Source organism: Stenella coeruleoalba, assembly GCF_951394435.1.
Source record: "Stenella coeruleoalba genome assembly, chromosome: 14".
In the NCBI taxonomy this organism is placed as follows: domain Eukaryota; kingdom Metazoa; phylum Chordata; class Mammalia; order Artiodactyla; family Delphinidae; genus Stenella; species Stenella coeruleoalba.
The window spans coordinates 58,459,832-58,477,459 of NC_137160.1; the positions used below are offsets into that span (position 1 = coordinate 58,459,832).

Below are 17,628 nucleotides of genomic sequence, written 5' to 3' on the forward strand. Positions count from 1 at the left end.
TTACTGTCGATTTCTCCTTTTATGGCTATTAGTATTTGCCTTATGTATTGAGGTGCTCCTATGTTGGGTGCATAAATATTTACAATTGTTATATCTTCTTCTTGGATCGATCCCTTGATCATTATGTAGTGTCCTTCTTTGTCTCTTCTAATAGTCTTTATTTTAAAGTCTGTTTTTTCTGATACGAGAATTGCTACTCCAGCTTTCTTTTGGTTTCCATTTGCATGACATATCTATTTCCATCTCCTCACTTTCAGTCTGTATGTGTCTCTAGGTCTGAAGCGGGTCTCTTGTAGACAGCAAATATCTGGGTCTTGCTTTTGTATCCATTCAGCCAATCTGTGTCTTTTGGTGGGAGCATTTATTCCATTTACATTTAAGGTAATTATCGATATGTATGTTCCTGTTCCCATTTTCTTAACTGTTTTGGGTTCTTTATTTTAGGTCTTTTCCTTCTTTTGTGTTTCCTGCCTAGAGAAGTTCCTTTAGCATTTGTTGTAAAGCTGGTTTGGTGGTGCTAAACTCTCTCAGCTTTTGCTTGTCTGTAAAGATTTTAATTTCTCCATCAAATCTGAATGAGATCCTTGCTGGGTAGAGTAATCTTGGTTGCAGGTTTTTCTCCTTCATCACTTTAAATATGTCCTGCCACTCCCTTCTGGCTTGCAGAGTTTCTGCTGAAAGATCAGCTGTTATCCTTATGGGGATTCCCTTGTGTGTTATTTATTGTTTTTCCCTTGCTGCTTTTAATATGTTTTCTTTGTATTTAATTTTTGACAGTTTGATTAATACATGTCTTTGCGTATTTCTCCTTGGATTTATCCTGTATGGGACTCTCTGTGCTTCCTGGACTTAATTAACTATTTCCTTTCCCATATTAGGGAAATTTTCAACTATAATCTCTTCCAATATTTTCTCAGTCCCTTTCTTTTTCTCTTCTTCTTCTGGAACCCCTATAATTCGAATGTTGGTGCAATTGATATTGTCCCAGAGGTCTCTGAGACTGTCCTCAGTTCTCTTCATTCTTTTTTCTTTATTCTGCTCTGCAGTAGTTATTTCCACTATTTTATCTTCCAGGTCACTTATCCGTTCTTCTGCCTCAGTTATTCTGCTATTGATCCCATCTAGAGTATTTTTAATTTCATTTATTGTGTTGTTCATCGTTGTTTGTTTCATCTTTAGTTCTTCTAGGTCCTTGTTAAATGTTTCTTGCATTTTGTCTATTCTATTTCCAAGATTTTGGATCATCTTTACTATCATTATTCTGAATTTTTTTCAGGTAGACTGCCTATTTCCTCTTCATTTGTTAGGTCTGGTGGGTTTTTATCTTTCTCCTTCATCTGCTCTGTGATTTTCTGTCTTCTCATTTTGCTTATCTTACTGTGTTTGGGGTCTCCTTTTTGCAGGCTGCAAGTTCATAGTTCCTGTTGTTTTTGGTGTCTGTCCCCAGTGGCTAAGATTGGTTCAGTGGGCTGTGTAGGCTTCGTGGTGGAGGGGACTAGTGCCTGTGTTCTGGTGGATGAGGTTGGATCTTGTCTTTCTGGTGGGCAGGTTCACGTCTGGTGGTGTGTTTTGGGGTGTCTGTGGACTTATTATGATTTTAGGCAGCCTCTCTGCTAATGGGTGGGGTTGTGTTCCTGTCTTGCTAGTTGTTTGGCATAGGATGTCCAGCACTGTAGCTTGCTGGTTGTTGAGTGAAGCTGGGTGCTGATGTTGAGATGGAGGTCTCTAGGAGATTTTCGCCATTTGATATTATGTGGAGCGGGGAGGTCTCTTGTGGACCAGTGTCCTGAAGTCGGCTCTCCCTCCTCAGAGGCACAGCACTGACTCCTGGCTGCTGCACCAAGAGCCTTTCATCCACACGGCTCAGAATAAAAGGGAGGTAAAGTAGAAAGAAAGAATTAGTAGAAGTAGAAAGAGAGAAAGAAAGAAAGAAAGAAAGGAGGGAGGGAGGAAGGAAGCAAGGAGGGAAGGAAGGAAAAAAAAGAAAGGAGATAAAGTAAAATAAAATAAAGTAATATAAAATATAATAAAGTTATTAAAATAAAAAAATAATTATTAAGAGAAAGAAAAAAAATTAAAAAACAACAACAACAAAAAAACGGACGGATAGAACCCTAGGACAAATGGTAGAAGCAAAGCTATACAGACAAAATCTCACACGGAAACATACACATACACTCACAAAAAGAGGAAAAGGGGAAAAAATCATAAATCTTGCTCTCAAAGTCCACCTCCTTAATTTGGGATGATTCCTTGTCTATTCAGGTATTCCACAGATGCAGGTACATCAAGTTGATTGTGGAGCTTTAATCCGCTGCTTCTGAGGCTGCTGGGAGAGATTTCCCTTTCTCTTCGTTGTTCTCACAGTTCCCAGGGGCTCAGCTTTGGATTTGGCCCCGCCTCTGCGTGTCGGTCACCGGAGGGCGTCTGTTCTTCGCTCAGACAGGACAGGGTTAAAGGAGCCGCTGATTCGGGGGCTCTGGCTCACTCAGGCCAGGGGGAGGGAGGGGCACGGAGTGCGGGGCGGGCTTGCGGCGGCAGAGGGCGGCGTGACGTTGCGGCAGAGGACGGCGTGACGTTGCGGCAGAGGACGGCGTGACGTTGCGGCCGAGGACGGCGTGACGTTGCGGCAGCCTGAGGCGCGCCGTGCGTTCTCCCAGAGGAGTTAACCCTGGATCCCGGGACCCTGGCAGTGGCGGGAGGCACAGCCTCCCCGGAAGCGGGATGTGGATAGTGAGCTGTGCTCGCACACAGGCTTCTTGGTGGCGGCAGCAGCAGCCTTAGCGTCTTATGCCCGTCTCTGGAGTCCGCGCTTTTAGCCGCGGCTCGCGCCCGTCTCTGGAGCTCCTTTAAGCAGCGCTCTTAATCCCCTCTCCTCGCGCACCAGGAAACAAAGAGGTAAGAAAAAGTCTCTTGCCTCTTCGGCAGGTCCAGACTTTTCCCCGGAATCCCTCCCGGCTAGCCGTGGTGCACTAACCCCTTCAGGCTGTGTTCACGCTGCCAACCCCAGTCCTCTCCCGGCGCTCTGACCGAAGCCCGAGCCTCAACTCCCCGCCCGCCCCGGCGGGTGAGCAGACAAGCCTCTCGGGCTGGTGAGTGCCGGTCGGAACCGATCCTCTGTGCGGGAATCTCCCCTCTTTGCCCTCCGCACCCATTGCTGTGCACTGCTCCGCGGCTTCGAAGCTCCCCCCTCCGCCTCCCGCAGTCTCCGCCCGCGAAGGGGCTTCCTAGTGTGTGGAAACTTTTCCTCCTTCACAGCTCCCTCCCACTGGTGCAGGTCCCGTCCCTATTCTTTTGTCTCGGTTTTTTCTTTTGCCCTACCCAGGTACGTGGGGGGGTTTCTTGCCTTTTGGGAGGTCTGAGGTCTTCTGCCAGAGTTCAGTAGGTGTTCTGTAGGAGTTGTTCCACGTGTAGATGTATTTCTGGTGTGTCTGTGGAGAGGAAGGTGATCTCCGCGTCTTACTCTTCCGCTATCTTCCCGGAAGCGTCAACACCTATTGATTCTTAACTCCAAGGCATAAAATAAGCTTGTTATGGTTTGGCATTGAATTGAGTTGTCACCTTAAATGAAATCACAGTAAGGAGATAATTATTCTCAATTCTGCAAATAGATGATGTGACATCTCTCGGTGGTATGAAACAGCTACTATCTTGAAACTACTGTCTGACCATCATCCTAGGTGAGGTCAACCAATCTGCGTGACTGTGAGTTATTCATGATACAAATTTTTGCTTCAAAATCTATAGGCTTTCCCAAATTTTGCAGTTAGCCAGGGCCTTGGGAGTTTCTCTGCTCAAAAGGCTGTGAGTGGGAGTGATGGGTGTCATGTGTGATCTGAGGAACTGAAGACCTAGAGTGAGTTTCCCGCTCTCTCAACTCCCCACTACGATGACCACAGAGCTCACCTGTGAGGTGTGCACTGTCCGTCAGACGGGTTCTCTGGGGGATGATGAGGGGCAAGCTCCCCAGACACCTGTACTGGGTGAGTAGCACGGATAAGAAAGAAGCTTCTGCTCCATTAAGCCACTGAGATCTGAGGGTCACTTGGTCACTGCAGCGACCTAGTCTATACAGACTAATATTCATATATATATATATATATATATATATATATATATATATTTTTTTTTTTTTAGTACGCGGGCCTCTCCCTGTTGTGGCCTCTCCCGTTGCGGAGCACAGGCTCCGGATGCGCAGGCTCAGCGGCCATGGCTCATTGGCCCAGCCGCTCCGGGGCATGTCGGATCTTCCCGGACCGGGGCACGAACCCGTGTCCCCTGCATCGGCAGGCGGACTCTCAACCACTGCGCCACCAGGGAAGCCCTACAGACTAATATTCATATTGAATGACTTAATTAACAATAACCTAATTTATCACATCTTGGCAGGAACAAAAACAAATTTAAAAGATAACTATCATTGGAGTGTTAAGCAAAAACAAAAAAATTTAAAGAAATTTTTTAAATTCAGAGGAAGAATATCTGGAGGCTGTATCATAGGATGAGGGGAAAAGTAAGTGATCCCAAGAGCAAGTGCTCCTAATTCAGAGGGGGTGTCAGTGGGCTATAGTGTTAACAGAAGAAGGTGGATAAATTGGGTGATTGGGAATGACATATATACACTACTATATATAAAATAGATAACTAATAAAAACCTACTGTATAGCACAGGGAACTCTACTCATTGCTCTGCAATGATCTATATGGGAAAAGAATCTAAAAAAGAATATATATATATATATATATATGTATCTGATTCACTTTGCTGTACAGCAGAAACTAACACAACATTGTAAACCAACTATATTCCAATAAAAATTAATTTTAAAAAATTAAATTAAATTAAAAAAAAAAACAGAAGAAGGTGGGTTGTGAGCCAAGCCTTGTAATTTAGGCCCAATTTGAGAAGCTAGAGCAAGGAAGTGAGGAAAGATCTGAAATTAAGATTGGGCCTGGACTGATTCAAGACAGTGAAAAGAGAGGTGTATTTAGGAGAATAATTGGAAATACAATTTGGAAGTATTTTAATACCGTGATGTGAAGTCCACTGAAAGTCAAGCTAAGGATTTTGTATTTATATTAAAGGCAATAGAGAGTAACTTGGCTTTTCAGATATTCGACTGGAGAGAGAGAAAAAGAGACAGAGAGAAGCAGGGAGGGGAGGTGTGACATCAACTCACATCAGTGTTCAGGGTGGATTTCAGAGCAGACTGAGGGGAAGTTGGGAGACCTGTCTCCAGGCAGAAGGTGCACTGGGTTGTGATGATGACCAGGAAAAGGAAAGGAAAAGCCTCATGAAGAATTTACAGATATTGGTGAGTGAGTAGATGCAGAAAGCAAACGAGAAGGATGGCTAGCAAGTCATTCATTCATGCATTCATTCATTCAGCAAATACATACTAAGTACCCACCATATGCCAGGCACTATTCCAGGCACCTGGAACACAGCGGCAAACAAAACCAAGTCCCTGCTGTTATGGGATTTAAATACTAGTAGAGAGATGCAGACGATAAGCAGATAATAAGGCACCAGAGGTTATGTCGGGGGGGGGGGGGCGGGGAGAAAATAAAAGAACTGGGTGAGGGATAAAGAAGGACAGAGGCAGATCTCCCTGGAAACCTGAGGAGCATCTGAAAAAAGTAAGGAAGCAAACGTATTTAGAAAAGAGAATATATAGACCACCTAGTTCTCTTTAGGTAATTACTTCTTGGAATAGGTATTCCATGCACATGCAAGAAAAGTCAAAAAGTGCAGCGGGTGCACTCTGGAAATTCAGTCTCCTTCCCTCCCAGCACCACCCAGTATTCCCAATGGAGCCAACCAATACGGAGGAATGAACGCATAGAAATAAAGTGTTAACTAGTCATACGTCTACCATTGACATAATTGTTTAATCCTTAAATATTACTATGGCTACTGAGCTAATAATTGAAAATAAACGAGAGCAAATTAAACAGGAAAGTTCATATCACATCTAAACATCACAGTACAAAAAGGGAGCGTTGAAACGTCTCCATTGAAAACAGATGTTATTTTCAGTAATTTCTAACATGACTTAATCAGCAGAATTTCAATATGATATTCAGATTAACTTAAATTTCCTTTACTGTGTCTTTTTTTGACTAAGATGTAAGCATCTGAGAGTGCTAAATATACTCCTTGAGGGATGAATTTTAAAGCAAATCAGCTCTGGCGAATGAGTCATTGTGTGTGACCACAGGTCTGGATGTTTAATTGCTAGCATTTTGTTTGCTGTTCTCCTTTGCAGAAGTTGTGCTTGGTGTTTGTTCCTCATTCCTTTCTTTGTCTCGGTCCCTTTTCGTTCAGAATCAGAAACAAAGATTGTCACTTCACAGGGAGAAAGGAAGCAAGGAGGTCAAACCACAATAATACAGAGTCTATTTCAAAATTGGAATTAAGTGTAGATAGGGGCTGATTTTCCAAATGAGTCTGTCTCCTTTTACTGCTAGTATAAACTAATAGCTTAACCAAGATAAATGTTTAAAATATTTATAACCAGCAAGCCTTACATATTTTTTGCAGTCAGGTAACTCTTATTTGTTCGTTAAAAACAACTATCTTTTATCCTAGTTTACGTTATGCATCATATTTATCTTAAAGTTTTAAATTCATTTAAAATGAAATGTTTTATTTTTTCTCCCCGCAAGTCCAAAATAGTGGGATTTTAGTGTATTAACTTTTCCAGGAATTTGCCTTTTTGTCTCTTTGTAGTACATATATGTGTGTGTGTATATATATATACACACACACACACACACACATATATATACATATACATATATATTTAATTACACAAAGATATGTGTTCATTATAGAAATAATAGGAAATACAGCTTAAGTTTTAAAACATTTAAAAGATCTGAAGGTCTGAACTTGAACCATCAGGTGAATAATCAAGATTATTTATAATGAAGATATTCATAAGAGATATTAAAGTTAGACTTCAGTTCATCCCCCAGGATTTAGTTAGGTAATTAGAACACACAAATTTATCACCCACCTTCATTTCATTTAAAAATGAATGCATGGGGGGCTTCCCTAGTGGCGCAGTGGTTGAGAGTCTGCCTGCCGATGCAGGGGACGTGGGTTCGTGCCCTGGTCCGGGAGGATCCCGCATGCCGCGGAGCGGCTGGGCCCGTGAGCCATGGCCACTGGGCCTGTGCGTCTGGAGCCTGTGCTCCGCAGCGGGAGAGGCCACAGCAGTGACAGGCCCGTGTACCGAAAAAAAAAAAAAAAGAATGCATGGTGACTGTGACACTCAAAATTGCTATTAGTTTTTTTCTCTACTAACCAAATAGAGAAGATATTGACTAATTCAACCCACAGCTGAACTATACCTAACTAGTCAGAAATAAGAGGTTTAAATTCCATTTGTAAAATATCCAAAGGAGAAGACTCCCAGTTTTCCCGAATCACCTGTTACTAAATTCCTTCCTGCTCTGAATAGCTTTACTGTAAAGAAGCCCTTCACTGCAGTTAATTCAAATCTCTTAAGCCATAACTTTAACTCTACTTCTTCTCCTGGGACCAGTTGTGTTTGACTCTATCACCTGTGATGTTCACTTCTCTCCAGGCATCTGTCTTGATTTCTAGGCTGTTTTGGTTTTCCCTTGCCTGTAATTCACTTGTGCTCATTTGTTTGACAGGGACAACTGTTTGAGTTGTGTACTTGTAACACACAAGGACAAGTACACACACCCTCAAACTCAATTTCCAAAATGGTTATGACCAGTGGGGGCACTTTTTGGTAAAAATTTGTAAAACCTTCTGAAAATTACCTAAGAAATGCCAAATTCATTCTTACTGTAAAAGATTAAAAAATATAGAGTCAAACACCAATACTTGCTCTCACCTAACTTCACTCACTTCATATCCAACCCTTTCACTGTCTATACTTTGAGTCAATTCTTTGGCATTCTGTCAGCCTGTGTTGACTTTTCCCCCCAAGATTCAATTTGGCCTTATTTTCTCTGTCTGTGTAGCAATAGAACAAATACAGATCCATAGAATCAAAATACAGTTAATCATCAATAGGAAAAAAGTCTTACATCTTCTTATAGAGGCTGGATACTCAGATCTGGTCGCTGCTACTTGACCAGCCATCTGAGTCATACCAGTGACTGGTGTCTAGTCGCTGGTAATCCACCAGGATACACTCAGACAGAAGAGTTTGATGGACATCCTCAGCAAAGCCCCACTTTATCCCCCCACAGAAAGCCCGACTTAACCTCAACAACCTTTCACAGACCTATTACTTTTAAATGGTCTTTCAGGGCATTAAAGGGCCCACTCACTAGCTGAGTGACTTTGGGAACCTCGTTTATCATGATTAAGTCAGGTAGTCGTATTAAACCACTTCTGAGGGCTTCCCTGGTGGCACAGTGGTTGAGAGTCCGCCTGCCGATGCAGGGTACGCGGGTTCGTGCCCCGGTCCGGGAAGATCCCACATGCCGCGGAGCGGCTGGGCCTGTGAGCCGTGGCTTCCGGGCCTGCGCGTCCGGAGCCTGTGCTCCGCAACGGGAGAGGCCACGGCAGTGAGAGGCCCGCGTACCGGGAAACAAAACAAAACAAAACACTTCTGAATTTCTTCCCTGCTTCTAAATTCTTTTATATCCTTTATTTTCTTCAAATAAAAGGCTAACCTAAGATAATTATATTAGCAAGAATATTCCCCCCAAAATAGCAAGCATTTTCCACTGGGAATTTTCTCCCTGTTTTCCTATTTAAAATACTGGTTGAGGCTAACACACCGTTGTGAATCAACTATACTCCAATAAAATTTTTTAAAAAAGAATACTGGTTGAGAGACCTTGACATCCACAACCTAGAATGATTCCTATTCCAGGATCAGAAAGAACCAAGGTATCTTCCCTGAACTATGAAGTCCCTGGCAGGAAAATTTTTCAAAAATCAAGTTCCACAGATGAGGCCAGGCCATAAAGGAGAAAGAAAAATATATTGCAAAAGAGACCAGAAATAGACTGGGTATGAGAGTGGGAAAAAAATACAGTGTCATGGGGTAGAGAGTTGGAGGCTTTTTGAGTTCTGTATTGGTTATCTATTGCTGGGATAACAGTTTACCCCAAAGTTAGCTGCTTGAAACAACTAAGAGTTATTTTCTCTTACTCTTTCTGTGGGCCGGGGAGCTGGGAATGACTTAGCGGGGAGTTCTGGCTTAGGGTCTGTTATGAGGTTGCGATCAAGCTGTTGGCTGCGCCTGCAGTTTCTGAGTTCTTGACAAGGGCTGGAGGATCCACGTCCAGGCTCACTGACATGGCGTTGGCAAGAGGCTTCTCTCCGTGTGGGCTTCTCTGCAGAGCTGATCACAGCACGATTTCCACAAACCAAGTGATCTCCAGGGAGAAGGCAAGAAAGAGATCAAACTAAGAACAGCGTCTTTTATAATGTAATCTCAGAAATGGCATAAAATCACTTTCACCTTATTTTTCTGGTCACAAACACCATCCTAGTGCAACGTGAGAGGAGAGCATACAGGGTGTGAATGCCAGGATCACCGGGGCCATCCAGGGCTGGTTACTTGGCTACCACACCTCCCATGTCACAGCCCCTCTGTTTGGAGATGGCTTTTTGGCATAAAGGAAAGAAAAACTCAGTGTGGACTTTTAATATAAACAAAAGCTTCACAGAGTATGAGGAGCTAAGGTCAGACTCAAAGGTCACTAATGCTAGAGGCTAGGGGAAGTGGGCAGGGTTGCCTGCATAACGAAGTTCCTAAATGTCCATCGACAGATGAATGAATGAAGATGTCATATCTACAATGGAATATTACTCAGCCATAAAAAAAGAATGAAGTAATGCCATTTGCAGCAAAATGGATGGACCTAGAGATTATCATACTAAGTGAAGTAAGTCAGACAGAGAAAGACAAATATCATATGATATTACTTATATGTGGAATCTAAAAAAATGATACAAATTAATTTATTTACAAAACAAAAACAGACTCACAGACATAGAAAACAAACTTATGTTACCAAAGGGGAAAGGTGGTGGGGGAGAGATAAATTAGGAATTTGGGAGTAACATATGCACACTACTATATAAAAAAGAGATAACCAACAAGGACCTATTGTATAGCACTGGGAACTATATTCAATATTTTGTAATAACCTATATGGGAAGAGAATCTGAAGAAGAATATATATATATATAAAAAACTGAATCACTTTGCTGAACACCTGAAACTAACACAACATTGTAAATCAACTACACTTCAATAAAAAAATAGTTAACAGTTAATCAGAGCAGAAGTTGTCAAACTTCTTCTGGAAAAGGCCAGATAATAAATTTCTCAGGCTTAATCTCCAAAATATGCAAAGAGCTCATACAACTCAACAACAAAAAAACAAACAACCCAATTGATAAATGGGCAGAAGACCTTAATAGACATTTCTCCAAAGAAGACATACAGATGACCAGTAGGCACGTGAAAAGATGCTCAACATCACTAATTATTAGAGAAATACAAATCAAAACTACAGTGAGGTACCACCTCACACTGGTCAGAAGAGCCATCATTAAAAAGTCTACAAATAACAAATGCGGGAGAGGGCGTGGAAGAAAGGGAACCCTCTTACACTGATATTGGGAATGTAAATTGGTACAGCCACCATGGATAACAGTATGGAGGTTCCTCAGAAAACTAAAAATAGAATTACCAAATGATCCAGCAATTCCACTCCTGGGAATATGCCCAGACAAAACTATAAGTTGAAAAGATACGTGCACCACTATGTTCATAGCAGCACTGTTCACAATAGCCAAAACAACCTAAATGTCCATCGACAGATGAATGGGTAAAGAAGATGTGGTACATATATACAATGGAATACTACTCAGCCATAAAAAAGAACAAAATAATGCCATTTGCATCAACATGGATGCAACTAGAGATTATCATACTAAGTGAAGTAAGTCAGAAAGAGAAAGACAAATACCATGTGATATGACTTATATGTGGAATCTAAAATACGGCACAAATGAATCTATCTGCAAAAGAGAAAGAGACTCATAGACTTAGAGAACAGGCTTGTGGTTGCCAAGGGGGAGGTGGGGAGGGAGAGGGATAGAAAGGGAGTTTGGAGTCAGTAGACACAAACTATTACTTTTAGAATGGATAAACAACAAGGTCCTACTGTATAGCACAGGGAACTATATTCAATATCCTGTGAAAAACCAAAATGGAAAAGAATATTAAAAAAAAAGAATGTATATATATATGTATAACTGAGTCACTTTGCTGCACAGTAGAGATTGACACAACATTGTAAATCAACTATACTATATACAATTATTTTTAAATTATTAATTTAAAAATAAAAAAATAGATTTCTCAGGCTTTGTGGGCCATAAGGTCTCTGTTGCAATGACTCAACTCTGTCGTCATAGTCTAAGAGCAGCCACAGATAGTATATACAAGGATGAGCATGAAGGTGGACCAATAAACTTTATTTGTGGATGCTGACATTTGAATTTTATGTAATTTTCTTGCAACACAAAATATTATCTTTTTATTTTTTAAACCATTTAAAAATATAAAAATTGTTCTTAGCTCATGCGCTATACAACTGTGGGCCAACTTGGTCCATGGCCTGTGGCTAGCAGATCCCTGAGGCAGAATGAATGTGATGGTGAAGCTGAGTGAGACCTGATTGAAACAGGAGTAATAGCACAGTGCTGTTTTCCAAGATAAGTTTTCATCTTAATAATATGGTGAATACTTAATGCTCCTCATTAAGTAATCAAACCTCAAAATATATACGATCCCCTGAAAATGCTTATAAGCAACTTTAAACTCCTGATGTTTTAGTTAATTGGAGGAAATGGAATCAGACCAGATATATAGGAGACCAAGATTTAACTCAAAATTTATATCATCTTTTAAAAACAAAAATCTGAAAGTTCTTTTTTCTTAGCATTTGCTATGTAAATATTTCATTTGATCATATTTACTTGTTGAGAATCCTTTTCCCATCCTTCAATAAAATAATTAAAAAATAATTTGACACACGATTAAGAGGATGTATACAATTTAAGCCAAAGGTATTTCGCTAGGGAAAGCAAAGACAGCCATAGGAATTTGAGATTAGGAACTAATCTTTAAGGGACTGAAATTGTGAGACCAATGTGACTCCTAAACAATAGACACTGAATTCATGAAACGTCATTAGTAAAACTGTAAGTAACAGAAGGGCCGGACCAGGCCCTGAACATTATCAAGTCTGCTGTGATGGGTCAGGAGAAAGTTAGTGCTGAGGTCTAAACTCTTGCTCTTTTGAATTTTATTTCATCTGTTAAAAAGATGAGGAATACAATAAGGACAAATTATTTTGCATATTATTTGTGTTTTCCAAATTGGAAAAAAAATGGAATCAGTCTGTTTCCTTTAATGATTACTTAGATTTCATTTCAAGAGCAGGCTGAATGCAGGTCCCTTTAATACAATAATAGGACATAAGCCATCCATTGGGCAGTCTCTTCCTAACTGCCAGTGGCCTCAAAGTACAGCCTTCTGAGCTGTTGCCAGGGTCACTCAGCTGAGAAGAAGTGTCCCGGAACTGGCCAGATCACCACATGACCATGCCGTCCATTTCTTGATCTCATGCATGCCCTGCTTCCTAGTTCGTCCAGCCATTCAAACATCTATGTTTGAGTTTCTGTAATTTTCCCGGCCCCAAGCTCCGCATAAGAGAGCTTCTACCCAGTGCATATATGACTGAATCCCAGCAAGGCTACGTACGGAGCCCCTCACCTCTAAAAATTTTCCTCAGTTGTACAGTCAGAGAAACTCAATCTAACCATTTCCTCTGACATTTATAATAATAAAATACAGAGCCTTTTTTCATTGATTTTATCTTTGTTGTTTTCAAATGTAAGTAGCAGCCAAAGCTAAAAAAAAAGCCCAATAGCATATTCTTACACTGATTAAGAAATGAACCTAATATTTATTCTACATAAAGAGTTGCTAAGTAATAACTGTATTATTAAATTAGAAAAACAAAATGGTGCTTTTAATATTTGTCTTTTAATCACCTCCAAATAGGATGTTGCGTATTAAGGAAAATACATTTCTGATCACTGTATAGCATCCTTAGTTCAGAGAATCCGTGCTCATACATGGACAAAAGCACTACCTGGATATGATGCGCAGGGCTGTTCTCACTTCTCACGTCCGGGAACCCAGCGTGACATCTCAAAGGCATGAGAAAAAGTGCCAGCTAGAGTAGAGGATGCTGCTCATAAACTGTACAACCGTTGTCAGTGGTCAGAAGGAGTTGTTTTCGTCGGAGAGACTATAGGAATGCCCCAGCGAGGTCTGATTCTTTACTGATTTCATTTGGGCAGAAGACACACTGCCCTATGAACCACTGCTTTCATTCTTAGGAGGGAGCGCAATTAGTTAGAAAGGAAAGAAGTGTACGCCCTGAAAGACAGATCATAAGAAGGGACATTCCCTTGCTTGAACTACTAACCATCCATTAGAGATCTAATAAAAGTTGGCACTTGTTGTGATGTCTGAGCTGGGGTGAAGCATGGAAGGCGGGCCCCTGTGTCATCGCTGCGTGGGACGCTCTCCGTTTTCCCACTCAAGCCTGAGAGGTCATTAACCAACATTCTCTCTCTCAAATCTCTTTCCGCCCGACTCTGACCTCTGGAAAATTAGGTGTGCTAATGCTTTAGGACATTTGTCAAAATGGTAGTTCGAACTGATTTAATAAGAAAGGATGCATATAATTTTAAAAGATTTCTTTTCCATGTGTGATATATTTACTCATAGTCATAACTGAATGAGCAGAAGAAGGAGTGTCATTCTCAAGCAGGGAAAGAAACGCTTTTAGGATTAGCAAAAAGAGATATAAATGGTAAGCACCTAATTGCACATCAAAGAGACTTATACGATCTTATTTCCTGTCTTGCCCATTCTGAGTGGAAATCATGTAGATGAAATCGAAACTTCAGCATAAAAGCAATAAACCAATGCATGAATATGCAGTGCCTTATTTACATCCAATTCAAGTCAAAAATGATTTAATGATAGGGATTATGAAGAGTAGTTTTTCTGGGGCGAGACTAGTGAGGTTGAACATACAATTTCAATTCCAGTCAGGAGGGAGAAGTTTTAAACTCTTCTTAATCAATACAGAATTTTCCCTATGTATCAATACCTAAGACAAGCTATTACAGGTGTTGGGAAAACTGGACAACCACATGCAAAAGAATGAAACTGGACCTTTTTACACCATACACACAAATGAACTCAAAATGGATTGAAGACTTGAACTAAGACCTGAAACCATACAACTCCTTGCAGAAACCATAGAGTGTAAGATCCTTAACATCAGTCTTGGTGATGATGTTTTTGGATTTGACACCAATCAAAGACAGCAAAAGCAAAAATAAACATGTGGGACTACATCAGCCTAAAAAGTTTCTGCACAGCAAAGGAAACCATCAACAAAATGAAAAATCAACCTACCAAATGGGAGAAAATATTTGCAAATCATGTATCTGATGAGGGGTCAATATTCAAAATATGTCATATAACGTAATAGCCAAGAAAGAAAACAAATGATCCAATTTAAAAATAAGCAGAGGAGCTGAACGGACATTTTTTCAAGGAAGACATACAAATGGCTAAGTGCTCAACATCACTAATCATCAGGGAAATGCAAATCAAAACCGAATGAGAGATCGCCTCAAACTCGTTAGAATGGCCATCACCAAAAAGTCAAGAGATAACAAGTGTTGGCAAGGATGTGGAGAAAAACCCTTGTGCACTGTTGGTGCAACCTCTATCGAAAACAGTACGGAGGTCCTTCAAGAAATTAAAAATTGAACCACTGTGTGATCCAGCAATTTACTTTTGGGTACATTTCCAAAGGAAACAAAATCACTATCTCAAAGATATATCTGCACCCCCATGTTCATTGCAGCATTATTTACAATAGCCAAGACTTAGGAAACAACCTAAGTGTCCATGGATGGATGGATAAAGAGGATGTGATATACATATATAGTGGAATATTATGATTATGCGGCCATAAGACAGAAGGAAATTCTGCCGTTTTAGACAACATGGATGCACCTTCAGGGCATTACGCTAAATGAAATGATAGATAAAGACAAACCCTGTATGATCTCACATATATATACAGGATCATAAAAAAACAAATTCACAGGAACAGATTGGTGGTTGCCAGAGGCAGGGGTGGGGGGTTGGGGGAAATGGTGAAGGGGCTCAAAAGGTACCATCTTTTAGTTATAAGATAAATAAGTCCTGGAGATGGAATGTAGAGTACGCTGACCATAATTAACAATATTATATTGTATATTTGAAAGTTACTAAGGGAGTAGATCTTACAAGTTCTCATCACAAGAAAAAAAAGTGTGACTTATTTTGGTGATCATTTTGCAGATATACATATATCCAATCATTATGTTGTGCACCTAAAAGTAATACAACATTACGTGTCAATTATACCTCAATAAACCCTGACAGCATAGGAAGTCCTTTCTTTGCCTGCTAATCTGTCTTGAAGAGATTAAATTGCCCAGGTGACAGATTTGCTTTAGCTTCCATGGAAGCTTACTGTGCCCAGGTTAAAGAAATCTTCTACGGGGAACCTAAGTTTTCAACCCATTAGAGCTTAGAGTGATGGAGTAGATGTGTACTGAGAGTGATGGTCAAAGAGTCAATCCTACTTTTACCCCTTAGCTTCTGCACCCATGAAGTCAAGCTATCTTTATACCAGCCAGTAATTCAACACATATACCCCATCCTGAAAGACAGCATCCCCAAGCTCATGCTGTTTTGGAACCTTTAATAAGCCATTCCAACATTCTTATTGCTTCCAGGTAATGAGATGTATGGGAGAGCCCACTGCATTCCGTGGTCACGTGCCCATTGTCACATATCTTTGCCATCAAATGGGTCCTTTGGGGCAAGACAAAGCTTTTTGGATTCTGTGCCTATAACTGCATCATTCTGTAAGCTCGCAGACAGTGGTGCTTGCAGATGCACTGCAGGTGTGCATTGCAAAGAGATAGACGTCACTTCTAATAAGGACAAATCACTCCTCCTTCCAGAGTTGAACGTGTCCAGCGTAACTGACTGTATGGCTGGCAGCTCAGACATATCAAAATAGAGCTCCTGATACTCTCCCTCAAACCTGCTTTCCCTCAGTCGTCTCCCTCATAATTAATGGCAACTCCATCCTTCTGGTTGTTCAGGCCAAAAACCTCAGGAAAAGCATTTTCCTCGCATTCTACCTCTGACCTGTTAGTAAATCATGTTGGCTCTGCCTTCAAAATACATCCAGAATTCGTCCTCTCCTTCTCCATTGCCACCACCTTGCACTTACCACTGTCAACTTTCACCTGGATTATTGGAATAACCTCCTAACTCATCTCCCTGCTTCTGCCCTTGGCCCCCTGAAGTCTATTCTCAACCCATCATCTGAGTGAGCCTGTGAAAGCACAGCTCTTATCACATCATCTCTCAGTTCAAAACCTTCTAATGGCTCCCAGCCTCACTCAGAGAAAAAGGCAAAGTCCTTACAAGGGTCCATATATCCCTGTGTGACCCGAGTCCTGGTAGCAGACAGGCTCTAAGGTGGTCCCGTGATCCCCCGTTCTGGGATGCCCTGCCCTTGAGTGTGGGTGGGGGCACCATGACTGGTTTCTAACCAACAGGATACAGAGAAGTGTTGGATGTCATTCTTGTAATTACATTGTTTTGTGCAACATTCTCTCTTGCTGACAGACTCTTTCTCACTCTTCCGCTGGCCTTGAAAAAGCAAGCTGCCGTGTAGTGAATGGCCGGTGGAGGGGCCATGCAGAAGGGAGTTCTATGCAGCCCTAAAAGTTGAGGGTGGCTTCATGGACACCCAGCAAAAAAAAACCAAAACCCTGAAGCTTGCAGTCTTACAGATGCAGGGGAATAGATTCTGCCAACAGCCCAAGAGAGCTTGAAAATGGACGCTTCCCTAGTTGAGCCTCCAGATGAGAACACAGCCCAGCTGACACCTGGACTATTGCCTTGTAAGACCTGAGCTGAGGACCTAGGTAAGCTGCCCCTGGACTCCTGACCCAAGGAAACTGTGAGCTAATCAATGGGTGTTTTTGAGCCTCTAAGTTTGCTGTAATTTGTTATGGGACAACAGACCATTGATGTAGCCCTGTTACTTCTCTGACATCCCTCCAATACTGTTCCTTCATCCACACTGCTTGAGCTACACAGGCCCCCTTTCTGTGTCCCAGATGAGCCAGACACAAACCCATCAGGAGGCCTTTGCATTCGCTGTGTTCCCTCAGCTTGGGATGTTCTTCCCCAAGATACACACATGGTTTTCTGCCCTCACTGTTTTTACATGAAAACCATCTGCTTGGTAGGCGTTCCCTGGCCACCTTATCTAATATTTCACATCCCTCCCTCATATCTTAACTTCCTTCCCTGCTTTAATTTTTCCTCCTTAGAATTTATCACTCTCTAACTTATGTTTTAATTATTTATCTTGCTTCTTGCCTTTTCTCTTCACCAGGACAGGGATTTGTGTCAGGTTTGCTGTTGTTATTATTATTACTTT

At 41.3% G+C, this 17,628-nt stretch overlaps 1 protein-coding gene across 3 annotated transcripts in view; it reads left to right on the top strand.

Moving 5' to 3' along the window:
• The first annotated feature begins 2,597 nt into the window (after positions 1–2,597).
• PTPRM (protein tyrosine phosphatase receptor type M) overlaps positions 2,598–17,628 on the top strand; it is a 798,567-nt gene continuing 783,536 nt past the window's right edge. For all 3 annotated transcript variants that reach the window (XM_079943436.1, XM_079943437.1, XM_079943438.1), the window contains exon 1: positions 2,598–2,898. The gene's annotated coding sequence lies outside the window, so the exon portion shown is untranslated. The remainder of the gene's footprint in view (positions 2,899–17,628) is intronic.